This window comes from Anas platyrhynchos, chromosome 3 (genome assembly GCF_047663525.1).
Source record: "Anas platyrhynchos isolate ZD024472 breed Pekin duck chromosome 3, IASCAAS_PekinDuck_T2T, whole genome shotgun sequence".
In the NCBI taxonomy this organism is placed as follows: domain Eukaryota; kingdom Metazoa; phylum Chordata; class Aves; order Anseriformes; family Anatidae; genus Anas; species Anas platyrhynchos.
In genome coordinates this window covers 40,610,739-40,634,030 of record NC_092589.1, presented here as the reverse complement: position 1 = coordinate 40,634,030, position 23,292 = coordinate 40,610,739, and the positions used below count along the sequence as shown (strand labels likewise).

The window sequence follows — 23,292 nt, the reverse complement described above, 5'->3', positions numbered from 1 at the left end:
TCCAGATGCACAGTCTTGCATTTGGTGATATACCATTTCTTCCCAGTTTTCCCTCTTTTAGCTGGGCATTACCTACCCATCTCAGCAGTACCCTTTTACTTCTCTGTTAAGGTCACAGAACTTCTAATAAAGTTTGTTTTCAAAAATATCCTGGAAGACACACACTGCTCTAAGACGCATACTTGCTCTAAGTAGAAATGCTAATTTTCAACATTGTTTGCTATTATATCCTCTTTGATCAGTTCCTAATCTACCATGTTATTCTTCACTAATTTCATCTTTAACTTTCCCAGGTAGCAATTTGTCAAATTTTTTACTGGAAGCCAGGCAGAATTTTTCCTCATTTCATACTATCAGAAACCAATTACTTAAATGAAGAAAAACATGAGATCAGGCAAGAATGACTGGCCAGGGATAAATTCCTGTTTTCTCCCATTTTCTCTTCTATTTATTGAGTTATTTCCATTCATTTCCAGTTTCTTGCAGGTTTGTTGAAAGTCAGTCCTTTCATGCTGTCACGTTATTTATGTCTGATTAACAGATTTTATCCCCTTCTCAACCTGTCTGAGTTTCTTCCTGACTTGAAAGATTTTTATTCTTCAGTCCTCGTTTAGACAAGATGTTCAAAGATTTAAGCTGTCTATTGGAATTTTTTTCTAGTTCAGGAAAACCAAAAATCTAAGTGATTGATAGCAACTAATATATATTGTGTGTTTATTGCGTTTCTCTATTTTTCTGCCTTTTACATGAGTTCTAATAAAGGACTCAAGGAAACCCAATTGGCAGTCACTTCCCTATACATTTTATCACATATCCCAATAGAGTGACATTTTTAGCATGCTTTTCCAAGTTGTTACATTAACAAATTTGCACTGATTTCTTTATCCTGTCATCTAAAGACCACCTTGTAGTAAGACAGTGAACTTTTACAGCATTCCATAGTTGATGCACTGTCTAATGTCACAAACGTCTGCTCAAATTACTTCACTAAGACTTGAGAAGAGTCTACATTGTGCCTTCCATTTGAGCTTGATTTGACAGAATCAGTCCCTGCGCTAGCTCATGGCACTTATCAGTTAGTCAGCCTTCCTCAGGGAAGAGAATTTAGAGTGCACCATATTCAGTTTTCAAATCAAGCCCTGTCCCCTTAGGAAGTGATGTACTGCATTATTAAACAAGGTGCCATCAGCCGTAGCACCATGCTTAAACATTCAGTCAAATAAAAGACGACATCATTATGTTAACTCTTTTTTCTCCAGGTTCATTTATCTTTTAGAGTTCTGAAATAAAACGTGAAGACAAAGCAAACTTTTCTACACCTTCTTTTCAATTTTTATTTTTTGATGATTTTTGAAAATACATGAACATGGGCAGGAAAAATGGATTGATATTATAATGATTAAACTTAATGCTATATGAGGTGTTTTTTTTCTAAATTAGGGATTCTGAAGCAGAGACTGATGCTTTGTTTATTTTGTCAGTTTTATTTGTAGTTCTCATATAGACTACTCATTTTGTGTGTTTTGATTTAACTGTCATAGCTGTACACAACTGAATTCTGATGAGTGCTTTAACTTCAAGTGTATCAAAGACAGAAAAGTTAGTGCTAGCTCATATGTCTAAATGAGAGTAGAAATTGGTCATAAATTTTAAAGTCCTTTTATAAAATCTATTAACCTGCTATGCTACACCATCAGTGCACTTTGCAGTAAGATATAAGGAGATTGTGATCAAATTACGCACACAGCATCAAGAATCCTGGATCCTTTAAAGTATTTTATGTCATTTCTATCAAACAGAAAATCAAACAGAAGGGAGACGTGTTCTCTCTTGAAAGTGAATAGGTTCAAGATATATACTTCAAGGTTTGCATTTTAAATCTCTGTGGGTCTTCTCCTTATATTCAAAGTGAATTTTGTACATCTTTATTTATCTTGTCAGACCAGAAATTGTCAGGATTCTCAGAGAAAAGGAAAGATATCCTTTTTAAAGCTTCATGTTGATATAAATATGAAAATGGATTAAACTCTGCTTCCAATTTTCAAACATATGTACTTCAATGAATATTAAATGGTAGACCCATATCATCATCATGACTTATTTACTTTGTAGAGTTTTTATCAAAAAAGGACTGGAGTTTGCTGTGGAGCGTGAAACTCCGCTGTAATTGAGTTTAGAGTGGTAAAACCACTAAAGAGGCCATGGCCCCAGAGAGTTCCCTGAAACCCACCTGTCAGCTGCTGTTACATCACTGATCCAACAAGCCGTGCCTTCCTCTTCCCGCTAAAGACTTCTGTGGCAAAAAAAAAAAAAATAAGATGAAAAAAAAATCGAAGTTGCTCCTAGAAAAAAAAATCTCTGCAACAGCTGCACGGTGTCAGCAGAAATAATGATCTGAAATTCAGCCTCCAAGGGACGCTAGTCTGGGTCCTAATTCTGTAAGGTGTCATTTCTTTCATTGCAATGCCATTAAGCATGAAAGTAATGGAGAGGGCATGAAGTATTCTTTTACCAAAGTATAACAAGTGAGGGAAAGGGTGCTTCAGGATATTGATGGGAAAAGGTATCCTGAGTTTGTAACAGGATAGTCTTAAAGGATTCATGTAGAAAAAGGGCAATTTAATTCTCAGTATTTTACTATCAAAATTGCATGTTTTAATGTGCAGGTTTTGAACATGTTTTTAAATGAAAATTAAAATGTTAAGCAAGTTGGGTTCCATAATTTTCTTCAAGTTAAGAGCAATTTTTTGTAGGTAGATTGAATGTCTCAGAGGACTGATATCAGACTGCTTCAGAATCAGTCCTTAGGTCAAGTGTTCTGCTTGCAGAACTCCATTTATTTCAATGGAGCTACATCTGTGCAGGCTCTGGTTATGAACTGATGGTGACTGTTGGTATTTAGTGAACTGTTCACTGGTCTGTTTTCTGTCCAGCGGACATCAGAACTGAAGTCCCCTGCTATATTTTAAGCACCTTTTAATGGAGATGAGGAGCCAAATGACATGGGAAATAGCTTCTTTGTAAAAGTCAAGGCAATTTCTGCAACCTAATAGTAAGGCAAGTAGGCAAGGCAGTTCCAAAATGGTGCATTCTTTCTATTTTTGGCATGAAAGGAGGTTTTCATCTTCAAACTGTCAAGTAAGTTCCTTCACTAAAGCCTTATCTTGAAAGATGGTTAAATGCCCGAGTCTTATTTAAGAGCTTACCTCCACTGAAATCACTACCATTCTGACATTAGATCAAAGTCTATAAAATAAAAGAGTCCAAATGTTTTCTTTTGAAAAGATGTAGCTGAACATAGCAAGTCACTTTTTCAAGAAAGGGAAAGAAGCTGCTCAAGTAGACTTGGATTTGTTTCAAAGATTGTTGCTGGCAGGTGCATTGTTCTGAAAACTACTCCTGCCAGTTTTTATCTATTACACCTGTATTAATATTCAGTGCAAATGAGTCCTCAGTTTGGTCTTTGAATTACTACTGTGATCACTGGTAATGAATTTGAGAAAGGATATGATGGTTCTCCTGTATCTTTACATCAAAGTCTGAAATAGTGCTTCCTACGCTTGTCCTGCTCTAACACGCTCCAGAAGTATTTGCTGTGAGGGACATGACAAATTGCTGTGCATTGCCTGCTTGACCTTGCCATTCAGGCTCACTGCAAGTAGCTGAACTGGATCGCTGCTGGGAAGAGCATGCACAGAAGCTTCTGACCACGTCAGGGACTGAGTTGGGTGCTCTGCATGTTCCTGAAGGACAGTCGGGCTGAGCACTGCTGCTAGGGTGGGTGCTCTCCTACCCACAAAGATATGTTTTCTTTAAATCCAGAGAAGATCACTGCAAATTCAGTACCTCCCAATGTTTCCAATTGCTTTCAGCTTCAGAGGCTTGGGTGATTAAAAACAACGCTGTACTGAAAATAACAAGACTGATGTTCCACACTGAAGAAATTTTATTTCTCTTCTTTTTAATATTCTGTCATATTCTTGGTCATATTTTTATATTTATATTCTAAATATATATTCTTTATATTTATATTCTTGGTCATATTTTTATGACCAAGAAAATCTTAATGAAATGGAAAAAAAAAAAAACGTGTGTTGAAAAGAAAAACATTTTATCTTTTTAATTTGATTAAGAAGCATTTTTTTTCCTTCAAAGGATGCAGCTTAAATATCCACAATTATCACTTTCTCTGTATTACAAATAGTTCTAATTTCAATATTTATGTGCCCCCCCAAAAAAAACAAAATTACTCCCCTGTGTTGGTAGTTTTTGCTTCTTGAAGGGACATACTTCACATCCATTTGTGAATACTTTGTTCTGCGTGTAGTACCATGTTCTTTGGTGTAGTTTCATTTGTTCTTAAACCAGTTGAATGTGGGCTGCTGCTAAAAGGGGTGATTTTCCTTGAATGATGAGCTGCTCGTCCTGCCCCAGCACCTGATACAGTGATACAGCAGGGCTGCAGGATGTTGGGTTTGGTGGCTATCTGATCAAAAACTTTTTTTCCCCCCAGTTAGTTTTTCATTGGATCAACTCACTGACCTGGCAAAATCTGATGTTGCAGGATCACTAGATCTGACATGAGGAAAGTGGTGAGAGCACAGCACCACAGGAGAGCAATCTGAATGACTTTTTTTGGCAGCAGCCTGACTTACAGAGGATAAGATGTAACGTGAAATCACTTTGCAGATAATAATAGTGCTGTTTTATCACACTAAACTAACAGGGAAATGTGACTAAATGTCTCAAATTCCTCTCCTTTTTCTCTCCTTATTCTATTTTCCAGTGTGGGGTCTGCGTTCACACCAGCCTTCATTTTATCAATACATCAAGAAAATGAAAGGTGCTTAAATAATTGTTTCCACAGATTTTTACAGGCAGTCTTTTTAACATCTCTCTGACTGCCACTCAACTTCTTGCCTCCAGCCCTGCTCAGGCACGATTTCTGGCATCTTTATTTGAGGTGCCCAAAATGGAACAACTAAAGAAACAACGACACCTTATCCCAAATGACAATGAAAAATTGACACCTTACCCCTCTTTCCCCAATTGACAATTGACAACCCCAACTGACAAATGACACCTTATCCCTCTTTCATATTTATGGGAATGCGTTAAATTTGAGGGGTGATAAGCTGCATTCACACTTGACCTTACTGTGCCATGAGAGGTTCCAGCAATTGTTTAGGGGGACTTTATGGTAACAAGCGTTAGAAGTTTTTGGTCTTCAGCAATAAGAGAATATTTGTGCTAAGAGAACTTCCAGAATGAAAGGGGCGCAATGGGTTTGGCTGTCAGCATCTCTGCCGCTCCTGCTGTCTCATCAGTGATTATGGAGTAGCTGACAAGAATCAAAAGAACAAAAAATAGCAGTCTGCACCTATTCAACTTTCATCACCCTTTTCACTATTGTGTGAAGGTGGTAATTGGGTTATATAGTCCTTCTTTCCAGAGTTTCAGGAAAACTATGGTGTTACAATTTGTTGCACAGCAACAACGGTTCCAGCAATTTCCTAAACTAAGCGATCAATGCAAGGTCTACAGGATCAGGTATCCAAGATCCTGTAAATTTGGGCAACTGTATTCACTGAAATGTACCGTGTCTTAGTACAGAAGGCTCATTATTCTTTGCATGTGCTTGTTACTGGATGTTGATCAGCAGCTTTCAAACACAGGTCGTTCACAAACTTCACACATACTGCTTAAATATGGTGGAGGTCCAAAATTATTGCTAGTGGTTAGCTTTGCACTAAATACATGTGTGGTAGCAGTAGCCTGTCCAGTAAGTGATGAAGGATATATTACAAATATTGTAAACGTTGAGGAGATTAATTAATCCTTCCCTTTCGACAAACAATATCCAACGCTAGATGGCACGCTTAGCCTCAGGATCACAGCCAGTTCTGCATGTCTTTCGATTGCATAAGCACCTGCAGATTTTGATCTCTTTTTCCCTGCAGTTTTAAAATAAAACAAAGGTAGGTGATGTTACAGAGCACAGCTGGGCCAGTCTAGTTGTTTTGAAATCTCTGTCCTGTGATCCTTCCAAAGCCTGCTTCTTTCTATAGCTTTTGCTTTTTTTCAAAATATCCTTTTGTGTGTAAAGAAAATATCACTGAAATAATAGTGAAAATAAAGCAGAATCAAATGAAAATAGTAGAGTACTAAGAATAGTAACATTTTAAAGCAAATGGTAATTCATCAAAAGAGGAGAAATTGGATGCATAACTATTTTCAATTGACATTTCCTCCTCTATTCTATCTCCATCATCTATTATTTTTATACTGGGGGATTAGAAATACATTTTTCATGTTGGTTTGATCCAAATAAAAAAATATTTTAAGACATTTCTTGATTTGATCATTGAATGAAAAATCCATAATTTCAATAACCCCTAGGCAAAGTGGTCTATGTTAGGAACTAGTATGGCAGAAGAGTATCGGGTTTAACGAGCAAAATGGATGGAGCTAAAGATCCAATGTCCATGCAAGATGAGTTTCAGGGAGGTTCCTTTGACTAGCTCTAATTGCTCCTCTGGGCTGAATGCCCATTTATGAGGTGAGGTCTCAGAGCTCAAGGTCTGGTTTAATTGCATTGGCATTGATGATCTTGAGATGCTTTCCAGACCACGGTATTGTGAAATCTTGCTCAAATTGTGTTTTGATTATGCCTGAAAAACACATACTACCTTTTCTATGTACAATCCTTGGAAGTTCTTAGAAATTAAAATATTACCTGTGATACCTTCAACACAGTGTGCAAAGAGCTGGCTTTCTCGGGATGTCACCCCATCACTCAGCTGAAAAATGTGTCTCATCTAGCTATCAGGAATAAACGCTTTCATGAATTTCTTGTCTCACTGAAGTATTTTTAGGTGTTCTTTACCTCACTTTTATATGAAAATGCATGTATCTCTTTGGTATTAGTGCTTCATCCATTTCCATCATGAGAGGCCTGGCCACACAATCCTTATGCTGCACTGATGCTGAGTGCCAGTCTCTGCTGTTCAGTTACAAACCTCTGCTCAGCCGGGGTTATTATCTGGGTATGAGCTCCTCAGTGAGAGCCTCGAGGTGTTCCTTCTTCCTGAAGGAGGGGAATCAGGACACAAAGCACAGCTTTCTCTAGGAAGCTGGGATTCCTGTCCTGACAGTGCAGGCTTTGAACAGCGAGCAAAGCAATTTTTTGCACTCTGGTACCACTCAGTACCAATCCTTACTCTAATTCTTTTAAAATAATGAGGTATCAATGCTTTCTAAATTTCTACCTTTCTGCCACTGTAACAGAAATAACTTCGGTAGCATTATTGATGATTTGCATCAACCAAAGTAAAAAGGAAATCAGATCACTAAAATATTTGGAAGTGTAAAGGAACTTCATTGTACCGTCCAAATTAATAGCAAATTTATTGACTGAAGTAGTTCAATGTCCTAATTTTTAAAAGCACTGCAATACCTCTCAGCTGGATAAAAACGCAAGAAAGGCAAGCCAGTCTAGCTAACAGAAAGTCAGAAACCTAATAAAAGGAATGCAGCACTGCAAAGTACAAAAGTCAACATGTCAACATAAATCAACTTTGTCAGAATGAAACAGATGAGCCCATTTGTTGGTAGATCAGATTAACGTAAATCAAGGCAGTATAAAGGTTACACATTATAGGGATTTGTGACTGGTAAACTTTCATAGTGTGATCAGAGATAGTAATCATCTGGCAGTGGGAATAAAAAGTCAAAGTGAAGCTTAAACGCTGAATCAAAAATCAGTCCTGTTAATGTCTAACATACTGGGGTCAAAAATTCATGAGTCCAGCTGTGAAAATAAGATGGGAGCTGTATTAGTTTTCTCCATTCTGTATCTCACATTTAAGTGTTGTCAGTTGATGAGGGTTTGTCCCTTGAGAATTGTCATGGGGTAGTTTAGTCCATGTAAAGTGAAAATTTTGCATCACATAGAGGATCTTGTGAAATTCTGTAAGGCATGAGGACTACATGCTGAGATTCATAATGGTGAGGAAGGAACAGCAGAAAGAGTAATCTGTGACATGCCCTTATCTAAAAGTGGTTCTTGACAAAAGAAGGCAGCATGTTTGCAGTGTGGGAGCTATCAGAATCTGTGACATATTTTAACAGTCAGTGGTTATTAATGGATAAAAACTGGTAACTTTAGACTGATGCTGCCATACAGAACTGTTTAGAATAAATCCCAATGGACCCGTTCTTTTTGTGCCTTTCACTTTTATTTCTGTTTGCAGTATTGTGGAAAGTTTCATTATTGGGTCAAGAGCATTGTGAACAGGCCATAAGCTCTCTAGGAGGATTTATATACTGAGAAAACTTGAATTAAGAAAACATATCATATTCAGCTTCTTTAAGGCATATGTTGCATTATGCAGATACTTTACAAAGCTTTTTGTATTCTATCTATTTTTCCCTTTGTTTTCAAATGATGTAGTCACAATTCATTATTTATAACTCCAGGGATTTCTAAATTAATGCAAAATTTTAATGTAGTTTTACTGTGTACTCAAAAAAAGAATCTAAATCAAGGAAAAAAATATCTTAAGAAGAAATTAATTTGGTCCTGCTTCTTTTCTAATGGTCTTTGGCAAATCATTTAACCTCTGTGATCCGAATTCAGACCTGTTTAAAGAGTACTTTACTCTGATTTTAGCCCCCCTCTACTATTTTTAAGTGGTGCTTTCCAAAGAGTAGAATGCTAACAAATACATGAGCACACCATATCTATCCGTAAGGGATGCGTTATGTACTTGCAGACTACATTACACAGAATTATTGATTTGAGATATCCAGAGGATTTTCCGATGTGTATTCGGTTAGTCCAATTAACCTCATTTTATTACTGGAGTGCTGAGTGACATAAACAGTGAGGGCAGATGATGTCACCATGAAAATTCTTTTCTATGGTGGTCTAAGTGTAATCAAAGGAATGGTATGAGGATGTTGCCTCAGGCTGATGTGCCTGTGAGCTCATGTGTTTCCACAGCACTCTGACTAGGTACTTGTGAGTAGACAAAGCTATGGAAGCTGGATATCATAGTCAGAAACGTTGATTTGTCCAAGATAACAATGACAGCTGTGGCAAAGTCCATATAAAAACACCCAGGTATCCCAATTCTCTGTTTCTTGTGCTGGTTAGAAGGTCACGTTGCCTCCTGCCTCATAGCTGTAATGGAAGCAACGTTTCACCAACAAAAATAGAGTTCTCATCTATCTGTTTATCCTTTGAAAATACAAAGGGAGAATAAAGTATACAGCTAGCACCAAGTTGTGACATCAGAAGCACAAGTTTGTTTATTCTTACTTGGTGAAGTAGATTTCCTGAATACTCCCATTGCTCCCATGTGCAAGACAGTACTACCCTTTGTGAATAAAGGTGGTATATGCTTCTGAGTCATCAACAGTGGTTTTAACTTTTAAATAAACAACTAGAGTACCAACTGACTTATCTACATGTACCATATTAAAGGGAGTTGCACAAGTTTCCTCAGCAAGTCATGAGGTGTTTGACTTACAGTCCTTATTCGAAACAAAAATATCTTCCATGATGATAACTCAAGCATTAATGTTGATGAGATGGATAAGTTGTAGCCAGGATCATGAAGTGTAAAACTTAATATTCCGAATGGCATTAAAGACAATGAGTGACATAAAAACCGAGGGCAGATTCCATCATTCATTCCATAGTTTCTTCTCTTGCGATGGTTTTACTGACCATGCATTGTCATGGGATGGTGCCCTAACCTAATAAAACATGAAGTTGATTAAAAAGCTGCTAATGATAAGAAGATCTACAATTAAACTAATAACTAAAGCAATTTACTTCCACTCAGAAGGGTCTCAATTTAGTTTAACAATTACTTCTGTGGAAATTATTTGATTTGCCACATAAATTTATCCAACTCAGAAATGGGACAGAAAGCTTTTAGCAGTTCAGAGTAACAGAAGATCAGTTAATGACATAAAATGAAAACCAAAATACACCACCGAAATAAGAGTACCTACAGTAAATGTAGTGAAATAACCAATGTCTTGAGATGCAGGCGGTCATTGCGAAGGTAATTGGAAGATGAGCCTGATGAGTGGCATTAGGAGTTACAGTAGGCCTAGAGAAGAAGGAGGGATGATACTGGGCCACAGCTAGGAGCCCTCAGTGGAAATTATCAATGACTCTGCAGAAAGAGCTGCAGGCAGGTAATGAAAGCAATCACAGACTTGCAGGGTAAATAAAAAAAGAAATAACAACAGTTGCTGGTTTAGACTCAGTATACTCCAGCTGGGTTTTACTCAGGACATGGAGTCTGCTAACACTGAAAATGTCTTGAAATCTTTTACTGTGACTTGCTTCACTCACTGGTGCTGATCCAGTACTGCTGGATACTGACCGAGAATGAAGAACATGGCATGGGGGAAAGTACTCTTTCTGCAAACATCAGAGTTTTCTTGGAAGTTTCCCATCTAAATACTGACCTGGCCTGACCCTATTTAGATTGTGAGATCTGATGAGACCGTAGCCTGAGGTTATGGCTCTAAACTAAGCAAAGTGATAACAAAACAAAAATGGCATGATTGACAGGGTAGCAGGCTGAACACAATAAACCTATGGAGAACTATGTGCATGTATCCCACTCCTTAATATCCTCTTTGTAGATAAGAAAAATAAGCCTTACCCTGGAGCTAAAATAGTAATGGGATGAGGGCTGCCTGCATTTCTTGATGGCCGTAAACAGTATTATACAAAGATGGATTACTGGAATGGAAAGTGGGTACTCATGAGATGTTACCTTGAGGCAGGACTGAAGCAAGAGCCATCCTGCACCCTTGTGCTTTCCACGGTTATCTCCTGTTGGTGGCCCTGTGTTTCTCAGTAAGCTGTGATATGACCCTGTGCGGTCCAGCTTCAGTGCTTTTCACTGTCAGGTTCACTGAGGCTATATAAGATTATTTTGCTTGGAGAAAAAAAAAAGAAAAAAGAAAAAAAAAAGATATGTGAACAAGTCACTGAAAGCATTTACAGATAAAAGAAGTAGTCAGCAGAAAGCTGTCTAAAGAGGTTTCTTTTGTAGTGCACCGAAAGCAAGCAGCTACTTATGACAATAGAAAAAATAGCAATAGAAGGCTTACATAAGGATAAGGAAGCTCAGTATTTTTTTCTATGTTTTTCACTAAACTTGAAAATTTTTGAGACTGATGCTATTAAGGTTGTGATGTAATTATGTTGAACTCATTTAAGAGAGCTGTAAGAGCAGATTTTTCTCTCAGCAATGAGTATAGTAAAATTTGGAAGTAACTTCAGAAATGAGGCCAAGTTTTGATATTACTTTGCAGTGTGACAAAAAGGGAGAAACTCCATTAATGTCAGTGGGCTTGTTCTAGATTGTTGCCAAATACCTGTAGTTTTTCAGTGCTAATAGCCTCTATATTTTAGCTTTTCACAACACTAGCCTATTTTCTAAACAACTTTCATTCCTATCGTCTATTTTATATGCTAGCTGAAGGCTCATATAAATGTCTTCCTACCCTGGAATAAGGTTGGAACAGAGCAAATCAAGTCCCCAGGGCGTTTTTTCCTACAGTATTCTAATTCAAGACAAGAATTCAATTACATTTAATAATGAGTTACATTAAAATCTCCCTATTTTAGAGATTCAGAGCAGGTTTGTGATTTCTGGATGTGAACTAGAGCTGGTGGGAAAGTTTCTGCTGAACTAGTAGAAAATTGGATTTCTGAGGGAACACGAAATTCCATAAAAGGGAGAATACATAGTTGTAAAATTATAAATGAATCAAAGTTGTTGCTGAGTTGCTAATTAAATATATTTTAAACTAGTTCTGGTGAGGATCTCTCACATGTTCTGTCCCTGCTAAATTGAATATGAAGGCCTCAGATGTTTGGCTTATCATTTTTGGTGCAGCCTTGAATACAGGGTTTTTCCTCTTTACTAAAATCTAAAATGATTGTCTTTTGTGCTTTCAGAGGACATGAATTTATTTGAAAAGCAATAGATTGTTTTCCTGGTGACTTTTCCAAATACTGTTTTATTTCCTTGTGAGGCATACTGTGAATGTTATGGTTTTACATTTTATATAAAACTCAAATGCAATAAAATATAAAATTCTTTTAGTGTTGTTATCTCAGTTGTTGCAAAGTACTGTCTTTGGTCAAATTTGTAGGCATAGTTTTGCAAGTACTGAGAAGACTCTTGCTCCCTGAGAATAAAATCACTTCGGCAGGGACACCTAAAATCTGAATACAAATCATTTTGTAAAGGCAAAGTGGTCCAACCTCAAGTATTTGTTACTAAATTCATGTATATATTTTTCAGGCATCTGAGGCTACTTCTTGGGAAGGATGATATTGGACAAATCCATGATTAGAGCCTTTGTAATGTAAACCATCCCTACTGCGCTGGAATTGATTACACACATTTGGTGAAAGGCAATTTGAATGGTAAGTCACTTAGTCATATTCTCGTTTTCACACATCATTCAGCTTCCTACTGTCCTTCTGCTCATTCTTTTCTCTTTTCTCGCAGCAATATGCACAGCATGTTCCCACCATTGTTCAGCGTAGTTTAAGATGACGTTAAGATAGAAAGATCAGTGTAAACATGCAGAAAAAGTTCCTAGTGAAATGTCCAGGCTTCTCAAATGTACAAAGGACTGCGGCATTCTAACATCCCTGAGGAAAATTTGCAGCATTTTACTGAAGAGATTAGCTAATTACTGCAACAAGTTGAAGTCCAGTCCCACAAGTGGCTGGGCATTCTCAGCTTTTTAGTGCAGTTTGAGGGAACTGAGAGTACTCAGCAGCTTCTGAATGTGACCATTTAGCCAAAGAAACTTGTCGTCTACTATGTAAAATGTCTGGAGTTGAAAATTACCCAGAATATGATAACTGAGCCAAAATAGAGTCAAGGCCCCAACTCCAAATGTACATGAAATTTATCTTTTTAATGTCCAGATTAAATTTCTGTGTATGAACACGACGAAGTATGGGCTTTCCAAGATTTTAAAATGTTTTTGCTCTCCTTTTATGAAGAGCAGTAGCATAAGAAGACAAATACGAACAGATCTTCATCCACTATATCGAGCTCCATGGTTTTGTTTTTTTCTTTGGACTCTTACATAGTGTTAAAACTGGCCTCTCATACTGACATTTATGTCACTTAGATGCTAAATGTTAAAATTGCTTGTTTTTATTAAAACGAGATTAGCCGAAATGCATGGCAACACATACTTACCACATAGTTACCCAGAGACATGGTTTTAACAACTTTGAGGCCTTTTTGTGATGGCAAGGCTGTGTGCAGACAGCTGGGACAAACATCTCTAACTGACGTCAAGATCTTGATACCTTGAGTACTTCTAGAGGTATTTAGACAGAATCTGAAGCTTCAAATTGGTGATCCAGAGGCCTTCTCAGCCATTTCTTGGTGTGTGTAAGGTGTGTCAACATGGCACAATGCACATCTGAGGCAAGAAATGCGAGCTCCTGGAATGCCTGAAGGACCAGCAGTGTTACTACACTAGCACAGAGCTCTGCTCAGGCTTGTAAAGCCTATTTTTCTTGTAGAATCCATGTTTGCCCAGTTGAGCTACCTGCCTCAGCTTTAAAATGCATCTGGAGAAGTGCCAGAGCAGGTACAAAATTACAAGGTGGGAGGACGCAGCAAGACAGAGAGGAAGGCAGGACCACAGAAGTATCTTCTGAGAACACCTTTGGGTAATTAATATGAAACTGTAGTCTCAGGCCAGTGCCTGCTCCTTGTAGCTGAAAACCTAATTAACAACTGCATTGTGCAGTGCTGATAGACCCTTAGGTCTTCTCGTGCTCTCACTAGAGTCAGTGATAAAATTCCTGTTGAACTAAGGCTGAGCAGTACTGCCCCAAAAGCTGAGAGCACTACAAGAACATCCGAAACATGTCAGATAAGTAGTATATTCAGAAATTGTATCTCAGCAGGAGCTACGAGTGCTGGGATTTCCCAGGCTGGATGTCTCTAGAGAGAGCTAAGTTAACAGGAACGCTCTGGTTTGTCTTCTCATATAACACAGGGCAGAATTTCTCCAGCTATCCTGTTTTTGTTCTGTTCATCAATTTGTCAACACACAAAGGGAGAGGGAGAACTGTCAATGCTGTACTTTCTATGTGATGACCACCAGAGCGCCAATTTTCACAATAAGCAGGGCTCCGTATTTGCTGTCTTTTACAGACATATTTAAAAAGGTCTGAACAGCCATTGTGCATCCAGTGAACCCATATTTTAGATATGTCTTCCAGCCTTGGAAAGATTTGATGCATCTGATATGTGGACTGGAGAGTGCATAACATATTTTTTTCCCTGCCTCTGCATCAGGCAGCGTTCCCTCGCATTCCTTCTTTCCAGTAAATAGATCTGTGCATAAATAAGACCCTAAAACTCTTTTCTCTTTGATAAATTTTTTAGTGAATATCCCTGCTTGCACAGGGCTCTCTTTGGTTCCCCTGAAGCCAGATCTGGCCCACATACAGTGAAAATGAGGCTGTCAGCTCAACATGCAAAATTCCTTATGTTCTAACTAACAGTAAGAATCAACTAAAAGGAAAAGGACTTTTCCTTTCTTTGTCTTCTAGCAGTGTTAGCTTAGACAGCCACCAGCACATGATCATTTACATAAGGAGGGAACTGCAGAGCTGCTGCCAACTGCCCATAGTGCCTGCCAAAAACAGATGTTAGATGTTACTGTTAGAATAATGTCTTCTTCAGCTTGACATGTGAGTGCTGCAATCTTTTTTTTTTTTTTTTTCTAAAAAGGAAGAGGAAAAAAACATGGCTGAATTAATGAAATGAAGCACACAACATATGGTCTGAAAAAACTATAATGTAAGGGGAAGTGCTGGTTGTCCAATTGCTTAAGACTGCTAGAGCGCATAGAGAACTGCCCTGGACTGTCAGGTAGCTGAATCTGGTGGCCTAATCGGTTTGTTTAACATTTACATTTTTACTCCCATGCCTTTACATTGATTTTTAAATAGTTTACAAAAGACAATGGGTAAAGCTTCAAAGCTCTATACTAAGAGGGTAATAAATTCAGCATTCATTAACACCTGTTGAAACCTACACGTGTTAAGTACTGGACAACCTTATTACAAAAACTGGGAATTATGCTTGGATTTTGCTATCATTTTGGAGGAATCCTGCAGGTTCTATAGAAACCAATTGAGATAAATCTTTGTGTTTTATTTGTGATGTATTTTATTCATGTATTTTATGGGAAAAGAAGGAACCTGTCTGAATAATGTTACAATTTTGACTTTGTTTACTTGTCTTCTTGTAAGCAGCAAACTAAATCTCGATCCATACAGCTGGAAGACTGACTTATATTGAAGGCAGCCCTATATGGTCAGTCTATATGAGGATTTGTATGGATGCTGGTTCTGTAGGGTCAGTAGAACCAATGAACCCTCATTTCTTGCATTTGTGTTTTGAGGCTGAGCTTTTACATGGACTCAGCAATACCTAAAAATGTGTAGTTCACGCTTCAGCCCTTCCTTTGGTTAATAGCCATGCTGTTTTACTTGCTAACCAGAAGTTGTGAGAGTTTAACATTCCCAAGACCTCTGTCCCTTGCCTAAATGTTGTTGGAAGTAGTTAAAAAATGTAATGGGAAATACAGATAGCCACGCCGGCACACATACTGCGTGATCTCATCAACATTGCTTCTGCAGGAATTCTGGCTGAAATGAGGTCAGACCCCCAGGTTTCGTAAGCTGTGATTTCATTGCAGGCTCTGCAGTAGAAGCAATTTACACCTATTAGGTGTCTGTCCCAGACGACTATGACACAAGGCAGCGTCTCTCTCTCTCCCACTGCAGGAATAGCCAACACAAACCACCTCGCAGGGATTGCTCCCGCAGTTTTAAAACTTTGACTCAAAGCTGTCGTGTGGAAAAGGCAGCTGCCTAATTGCACAGCTGTCTGCCTTGCAAGGGCGTATGAACAAAGTGCTGCCTTCTGCTTTTGAAGGTAGATGGGAAAAGAAAGTATGAGTGTCTTGCATCCTCTCTGCCCTCTTATTTTCCTTGGATAGGAAAGGAGATTGTCAGGCTCTTTGCTGGCTATTAGACTCTTGTGGGCAGATCTGAACGAGGTAGGTTCTGCAGACAGGTCACTGCTGATGAGGAGAAGCCCTAGTCCCCTTCTCTTCACACCTGCCACGTCTGTGGCAAGGTCTGGTGCTCTCTGCTCCTTTGGTGAGCTGATTTACCCAATTGACATGGCATTCTAGGTATGTTTTGTTACCTTCTGTGGCTTTGGTGAACCAAGTCAGCCCAGCCCAATAGTCCAGTGCGTGGCAGAACTTCCCCCAGAGAAGAGGAAGAGGGAATGGGATTACACATTTTGGTGACACTGGTGTGTTGGGTTGGCTCAGCCATCTTGCTTAAAAATACCGACAGACTGTGTTGAGATGTTATCACTGCAGGAGAGTGACGCAGATGCTACACTTTGCAATATGCTTTCAAGAAACTTTTCAGTAATCTTGGCTTTTGTTCATTCTGATTCTTCAAACATTTTTGATCTCTTCCCTCTCTCAAACTGCAAACTGTTTCTTCCATGATTTGCAAAGGGGCTGGAGGAGGAAACAAGAAGGAAATGTGTGCCAATGCAGTGCTGCAAAAGGTCTGCAACAGCACAGTGATGAAGAGCTTTTGCTGGATGCAAAATACAGTGTGCTTGGCTTTTAAGCCCTTTTTCTTTGCGTTCTCCTATCCAAAGAAGTATTTACATGAAATGTCAGTCACCCTGTGAAACTATATGAGAATTAATTATCTGTGGAGAATGATTTGGCCCTATTAATTATGGGTCTCACATAAGAAAAAGAATAGGCCTAATGTATCATATGATTTTTTTAGCCAGTGAACTAGGAACTCATTGGTATCAAATATCAATGATGGTTTTGTTGAATACGGATTGATGACCTCTGACAAAAATTATAGGAGAAATTTGTAGTATTTTGTCTTATTATAGCCTGCTAAGACCTTAAGCAAGATTGGGGTCTTATTTTCTTAGGCTGTCATGCAAGGGGTTAAAGCTGATCTTTATCAGATTATTGTTTGCAACCAGTCATGAATGAATAAGCCTTTAATGTATGTAGAGTCAGAAATAACTGATGTTAAAATGCAATCACAAATCAAATACAGTATTTCATGGAGACAGTTAAAACATCGTGTCTAATTAAGTCTTCATTTAAACGTGTGTAATTTTGTTGTTCAGATTTATGTATATCCTTGTAGAACCTCCTCTGAAGTGAATCATGGTGCCTGTTTGTATGTTGCCATTTGGTAAAGAAAATCTGGAAGTTTGTGTTTTGCAGGTATCATTAGATATAAACAAAGTCCTGAGAAGTTTTATGGGTTATTCAAAAGCCATATACATCACTTAGAAAAACTGAGTATTTATCACGTTGTACTTCAAATATCTGCTCGAGGTATTTCCTTGCCCCTCTGTTTTCTCGCTTCTCTGTTCAGCACGTTCCCTGAGTGGCTGCAAAGCACAGTACTGGCATGGCAAATTTGTTGGAAATTTTCTAAGGCAAATAGCCTCTTGGCTGCATGGGAACATCATACTGACATACCAGCAAAATACTTAACGCCACCACATACAATAATTCCCTATTCACTATACATGAATGTCTGACTGCAGCATGAATATGTGAACAAAATGAAATGGCAACTTGATTTTCTTTTTGGAGAAAAGTAAGTCCTGGAAGTTAAAATTGAAACTTGAATTTGAAGCAGAATTTACTTTTGAGAAACAGAGCTGTGGTAGGAGCAATTTAACATTATAAAGCAGATGATTCTCAGTTTTCAGACAGTGGTGTAGGTCAAGAAACTACATTGGCACATTCATCCATTTAAAATTAACATAAATGGCAGGAGAAGCAACTCTACAACTGGGGATTCGAGTTTAATACTTCAGAAAAATCATTCCACCTATGAGCTTGGCTGCCAATGTTAAAAACTGCAGTTAAATGAAACTGCCAAATCACAGACCAGTTATTTGGAAACAGAAGAGACAGAAAATTCTAATAGAAACTCAGATGATACAAATACTTCTTTGATATCAACTTAGTATGTGTCTAGTGGGATATCATATAATGGGAAATGGAGCGAGGGATACCAATTAAGGCACTTAACTGAAGAAAAGCTCCTTCTTTGTTCTGTGTATTTCTCTTAAAAGTATTTCTGTTGTATTTAGCATCACCTCCATGGCCCAAGCTTTGATTTCTTTGGTAATTTCTATGCAATGGATAAACTGAAAATGTGATTTTTCACATTTTTTCAAGTCACGAGGCATTTTTACATGCAGTTTGATTTAATTCATAGCCACTATGTCCAATTCAGACATATCTACTTGGAAGTGGAAAAATGCAAAGAACAAAATGACAAACAGGAAAAACCTTAGAGCGGTTTCAGTGAAAGTTTTTTCCACAGCTCTGTTGGAGACGAGTGGCCACTGCTCTGTGATATTTTCTTGGCCACCGCAGATCTAGCATCAGGTCTTGGTTAGGATCTGGACCGTTAGGTCTGGACATGATTAAGTAGGAGAAAGCAAGTTAAAAGAAGCGGTAAATACATACAAGTACTATTCACACCTGGATTGTAGGTGTTTTTCCTATGCTCACACACACAAAAAATAAGACAAGAACAAGAACAAAAGAGTTTATTCATTAATGGCAAAACTCTCCCTTTGTTTCCAGAGGTATACAAGAGTCTTACACAGTCTTGTTCTGAGCACAGAAGGACAGAAGGCAGCTCCACCATGCACCACATCTTGCTAGTCATTCCTCTTGAAAGCCTTTTGTGGCTGGGCAGGATATGTAAGGAGAGCTGGGAAACCTGCTGTAATCCAGGACTCATTTCCCAGATTTGCCATACCCTCCCCATCAGTATGTTTCCTTCTTTCAAGGGAGATCTTCTGAACGGTATTTTCAGTCTTTGGAAAGAAAGGCTATAAACAAGTGCAGAAATAGAGCCTTCACACCTATTTCCTACTTTCGTGTGTATGTGGGGTACATGTGCACAAACCTCCCCAGAGCAGAATGAGCTAGTGGTTTTAATTATGGTGAGGATAGTATAAAAGAACATTACATAGTAATTTTGATAACTGCTTATCTGCATCCCGTGTTGATGGAAAAGTATATGATGGTACATGAGGAAATAATTTTAGTTCCACAGAGGAAGAAGTATTGCCTCAAATTTAGCAAGTGTTATTACTTCTTTAGTTCATAATGATTTGAAGCATATATATATTAAATATCTTCACATAACCAATAAATTATTAACATAGTCTTGGGTATTTTTCACAGACATAGTCTCTTAGTCTTTCCTGGCAGTTTCCTAGAGAAACAATTAATAAAGGAAATAAAATTTATTAATAAATTCAGAAAATGGGGGAAATGTCTGGTGATAAAAAATGTATCTGCTTCTAAAAAGCACTAGCATGTTTATTTCTTTCACTTATGCTTCAGTTTCACACTGTTATGGTAATATCATTTTGAACATTTAACTTCATATTGATTAACAATAAGGTATTAAAGACTTCGAAGACAGAGGGCAGGCCTTCACCTTTATAAACTGCTATTGTTCAGTGGATATCACTTTTATTCCCAAAAATCTGACTCAGAGTAAAGAGTGAAAAGGATGTAAGACAGTAAGAGAAAGCCAAATAAAGGATACATACTGATCCCTGGGCACAGTCAGTTTCCATTTAATCAAAAATATGCATTTATGCATATCCGTTAAGCAAATTATACTTCAAAAGAATATACACAAAAGTATTTTCTTCAGCACTTTTTAGGGATTGATTGGAGGAGGCTTATAAACTACTGTTTTCTACTTCTTTGTTGTTTTTTGTTTGTTTGTTTTTTAATGCATATTCACTGATTAGCCATTTAGTTAACATCAGATTGTGGGTGAAAAATAATTGCATACGGTGTCATACATGGACAGACTACTCTGCAAACTCTGAGAATGTCAAGATTAAGTCGGAGCAAGGCATCCTATAACTAAAGTAAGATGGTGTTTACCTTGCCAAAACCTATTCATTCAGACTTATTTTTGTGAAATGAATATCACACCAGCATACCAGGATCTCAGTCTGCGATTACTCTGAGGCTTTCTGCAGTTACATTCAAGGAGGTGTTCATTTCTCCCTTTCCCTTTATTTTTCCTTGAAAGGAAAGGCATCTTCCTTCCTTCTCCCTTCCTGTTTCTCTCTGCTTCCAAAGACAGTTGCACAACTTGTTGGAGCTTCCCATAGGAGCAAAATGTCCTCTGTCCTGCTAAATTCAGCAAAAAGTGACTGTGCTTGTATCTTGTGAATTTGTATGTTTAGTGCTTAGTTCCATGTCCAGGGCCCAGAGGAACTGTGCATGGCTGTAAGACCGCACACTGCATGCATTTGCACTCCTGTAATGTTGATATTTACTGAGGCATAGAAGTTCACAGCTGTCTATTCTTTCATAGATAATCAATAAATCATACGTCAGCTCTGGTGATTATGCGTGTCAAGTAACAAGTCATCAACATCTAAGCTATTAAAGATCATGCACTATTTTTTGTGTTAGCTTAAGAGCTGTAAATATGTTCTCACTAAAAGAAGGAAACAGTGAAAACTAAGAAACTCCATACAAAAAACATCACTTGCTGCCATTTCTGCCTCTGGTCAGGAAATGTTTATGGAATAAAGAAAGAGAGCCTTCCCCAGTAAAAAATGAAAATGAAAAAATTTGCATGATCTATAAACCGCCCTAGCTGTCACCAGCTGACAGATCTGAAATATGAAAACCACTTCTGACATTTTCTGATCTTAGCCTACCAGATGGTGTATGGCACTTCCAGACCAATATGAAAGGGAAGATAGGAATGGGTGGAAAGCAAAGCAGATCGTAATTGTAAGCATCCTCTTTTGTAATTCTGGCCATTTGCTACTTCATAAATTAATCAATCTGATTTCCGATGTGTGGTTATTATTCTACTGAAAATTGGACTAGCATAAATGGATCCCGTTCTGCATCCTGGATGAAGATAAAGATTACAGAAGATAAACAAAATTATGTGAGACTCTGTATTCATCTCCTTACCTCCGTATATTCCCTTCTGACACAAAGATATTTATGGTCTAAATTAGCGTTAATGTTTTGCAAGGCTTAATCCATATTACGAAGTGGCTTTGTGATAAACAGCTAAAAGAGCAAAACATTACAATTCTATTTCCCAGACTATAATTTTCTGCAGCAATAGAAATGCATTAGTGCTGGTTTTGACTCCTCTTCTGCTAAATAAGGGCATGTTTTAATGCGTTTTTGAATCTGCCGTACTGTGCTCTTCTGAGGTAGTTCATTGACTTATTTCCAACTAAGAAAATATGGGCAAATGCTGATGTGCTGAAATCTGGAATTGAACATAACATCTAGGAGCTTCCCTCAAGATGGCACTACCGAACTGCTTCACATACCTCTGAACCCTTATGTAATCTTGTTTATACAGCGTCAGGGTCATTTTAAAGCTAAGATCACACGATGCTAATTTGGCCAATGATTTTCACTTTCATTTTGGCAAAATGCCTTCTTTATGTCTAGGCACAGACATTTAAAGGCAATATTTTTGTGCAGGCTCTGCCAATAGAGTCCTGTAGTCAAGGAACACTTGTTAAAAAATAGCCAGGATTATACTTTCCAATTTGCCTTAGAAACTATGAATCCCTCTGAAATCTGCTGTGCAGATTCATGCACGTCAGATTTACAGGCCTTTTTTCATGTTGGCTGAAACTCTGGATCCATGCTGAACTGAACATGTAACGTGAATTGAAAAGGATGACACAAAGTAAGGGGGAGAATGGGAAGAATGTATTTTTCCAATATCTGTGAAGAGAGGGAACCCCTGCATGCAGCTATCTTCGTTCTTGGCTAGGAAATTCTTGTCTTTGCACAATCCTACTAGAGCTTCCTGAAACACTGTGTAGAAATCAGAGGTCATATAGCATCTAGAGGTGAAAGGTCTGGAGCAATGTTCATTATTTCTTCTCTCGTTTCAAGCTTTGCAAGAAATACACCCCAAACTTCCCACATGCTATCTTGACCTTTGTACATGCATGCAGCCTTCCATGCTGTGAGCATAGTTGCAAAGAAAATCCAGACACCTTTTTTCATATTTCCTTTACTGACTTTCCACAGTTGTCCTCAAAATAGTGCTCTCTGAGAGGGCAGCTCTCTCGAATAGTGTTATTAACAAAAAAAATAAAAAATTCTATAGGGACTTTTATGCAGAATTTCTACATAGTTTGGGACAAGGCATCAAGGAAAACCTTGCTGTTCTAAATTGATGAACTGTTAGAGGAAACTGAGCTATCTTTTGCAACAGCAATCACCTTATAAACCACTGGAAAGAATCTGGTTATTCTTCATTCAAGTCTTGTAGGAGATTTAATGAAATTATCCTCATCACAAGACTAAAGAACCTTGTTACGCTATGCAAAAACTATGCTACGCCTTGAGTAAGTGATTCATCAGAGCAAAACCTCATCTATGTAGCTATGAATAATGTGAAAAAACCTGAACAACACAGAACCAAGAAAACGTTTTTACACCGTGAAAGACAGATAGCATCAGACTCCATGTGATGAAATATCTAACCTTTTCATAGAACCACAGAATGGTTTGGGTTGGAAAGGACCTTAAAGACCACTCAGTTCCAACCCCCTGCCATGGGCAGGGACACCTCCCACCAGACCAGGTTGCTCAAAGCCCCATCCAGCCTGGCCTCGGGCAGCTCCAAGGATGGGGCAACCACAGCTTCTCTGGGCAGCCTGTGCCAGGACCTCACCACCCTCTGAGTGAAAAATTTCTTCCTTTGATCTAATCAAAACTTATCCTCTTTTGTTTAAAGCTATTACCCCTTGTCTGTTGATATGCTCACTGATAAAGAGTCTCTCCCCATCTTTCTTGTATCCATTCTTTAAGTAACTTTCAATTATTTTCTCCATGATTTAAGGGTATTTGAAATCCGAGATATGTACGCTAATGAAAGCCAATTGGACTTTTATTTGAAGCTGCAGCAGTCTTCAAGAAATGAACAGACTGAGTGAGGCCTCCCTGCTATGTGGCACTGACACAGTTCCATCAATGCTTAGCGCAAAATCTGTGCCATCCGCATGAGTCCTCTGGGATTAGGCCATGGACCAAAAGATGCTCTACTTTTTTCTTGCACCTCTGTGTGTTGATTTGATA

At 38.2% G+C, this 23,292-nt stretch overlaps 1 long non-coding RNA gene across 2 annotated transcripts in view; it reads left to right on the top strand.

The window, feature by feature from the left end:
* Nucleotides 1–23,292, top strand: part of LOC140002144 (uncharacterized) — a 57,174-nt gene that overhangs the window by 16,925 nt on the left and 16,957 nt on the right. For both annotated transcript variants that reach the window (XR_011808220.1, XR_011808219.1), the window contains exon 3: nt 12,345–12,469. This is a non-coding gene — a long non-coding RNA (uncharacterized lncRNA). The remainder of the gene's footprint in view (nt 1–12,344; nt 12,470–23,292) is intronic.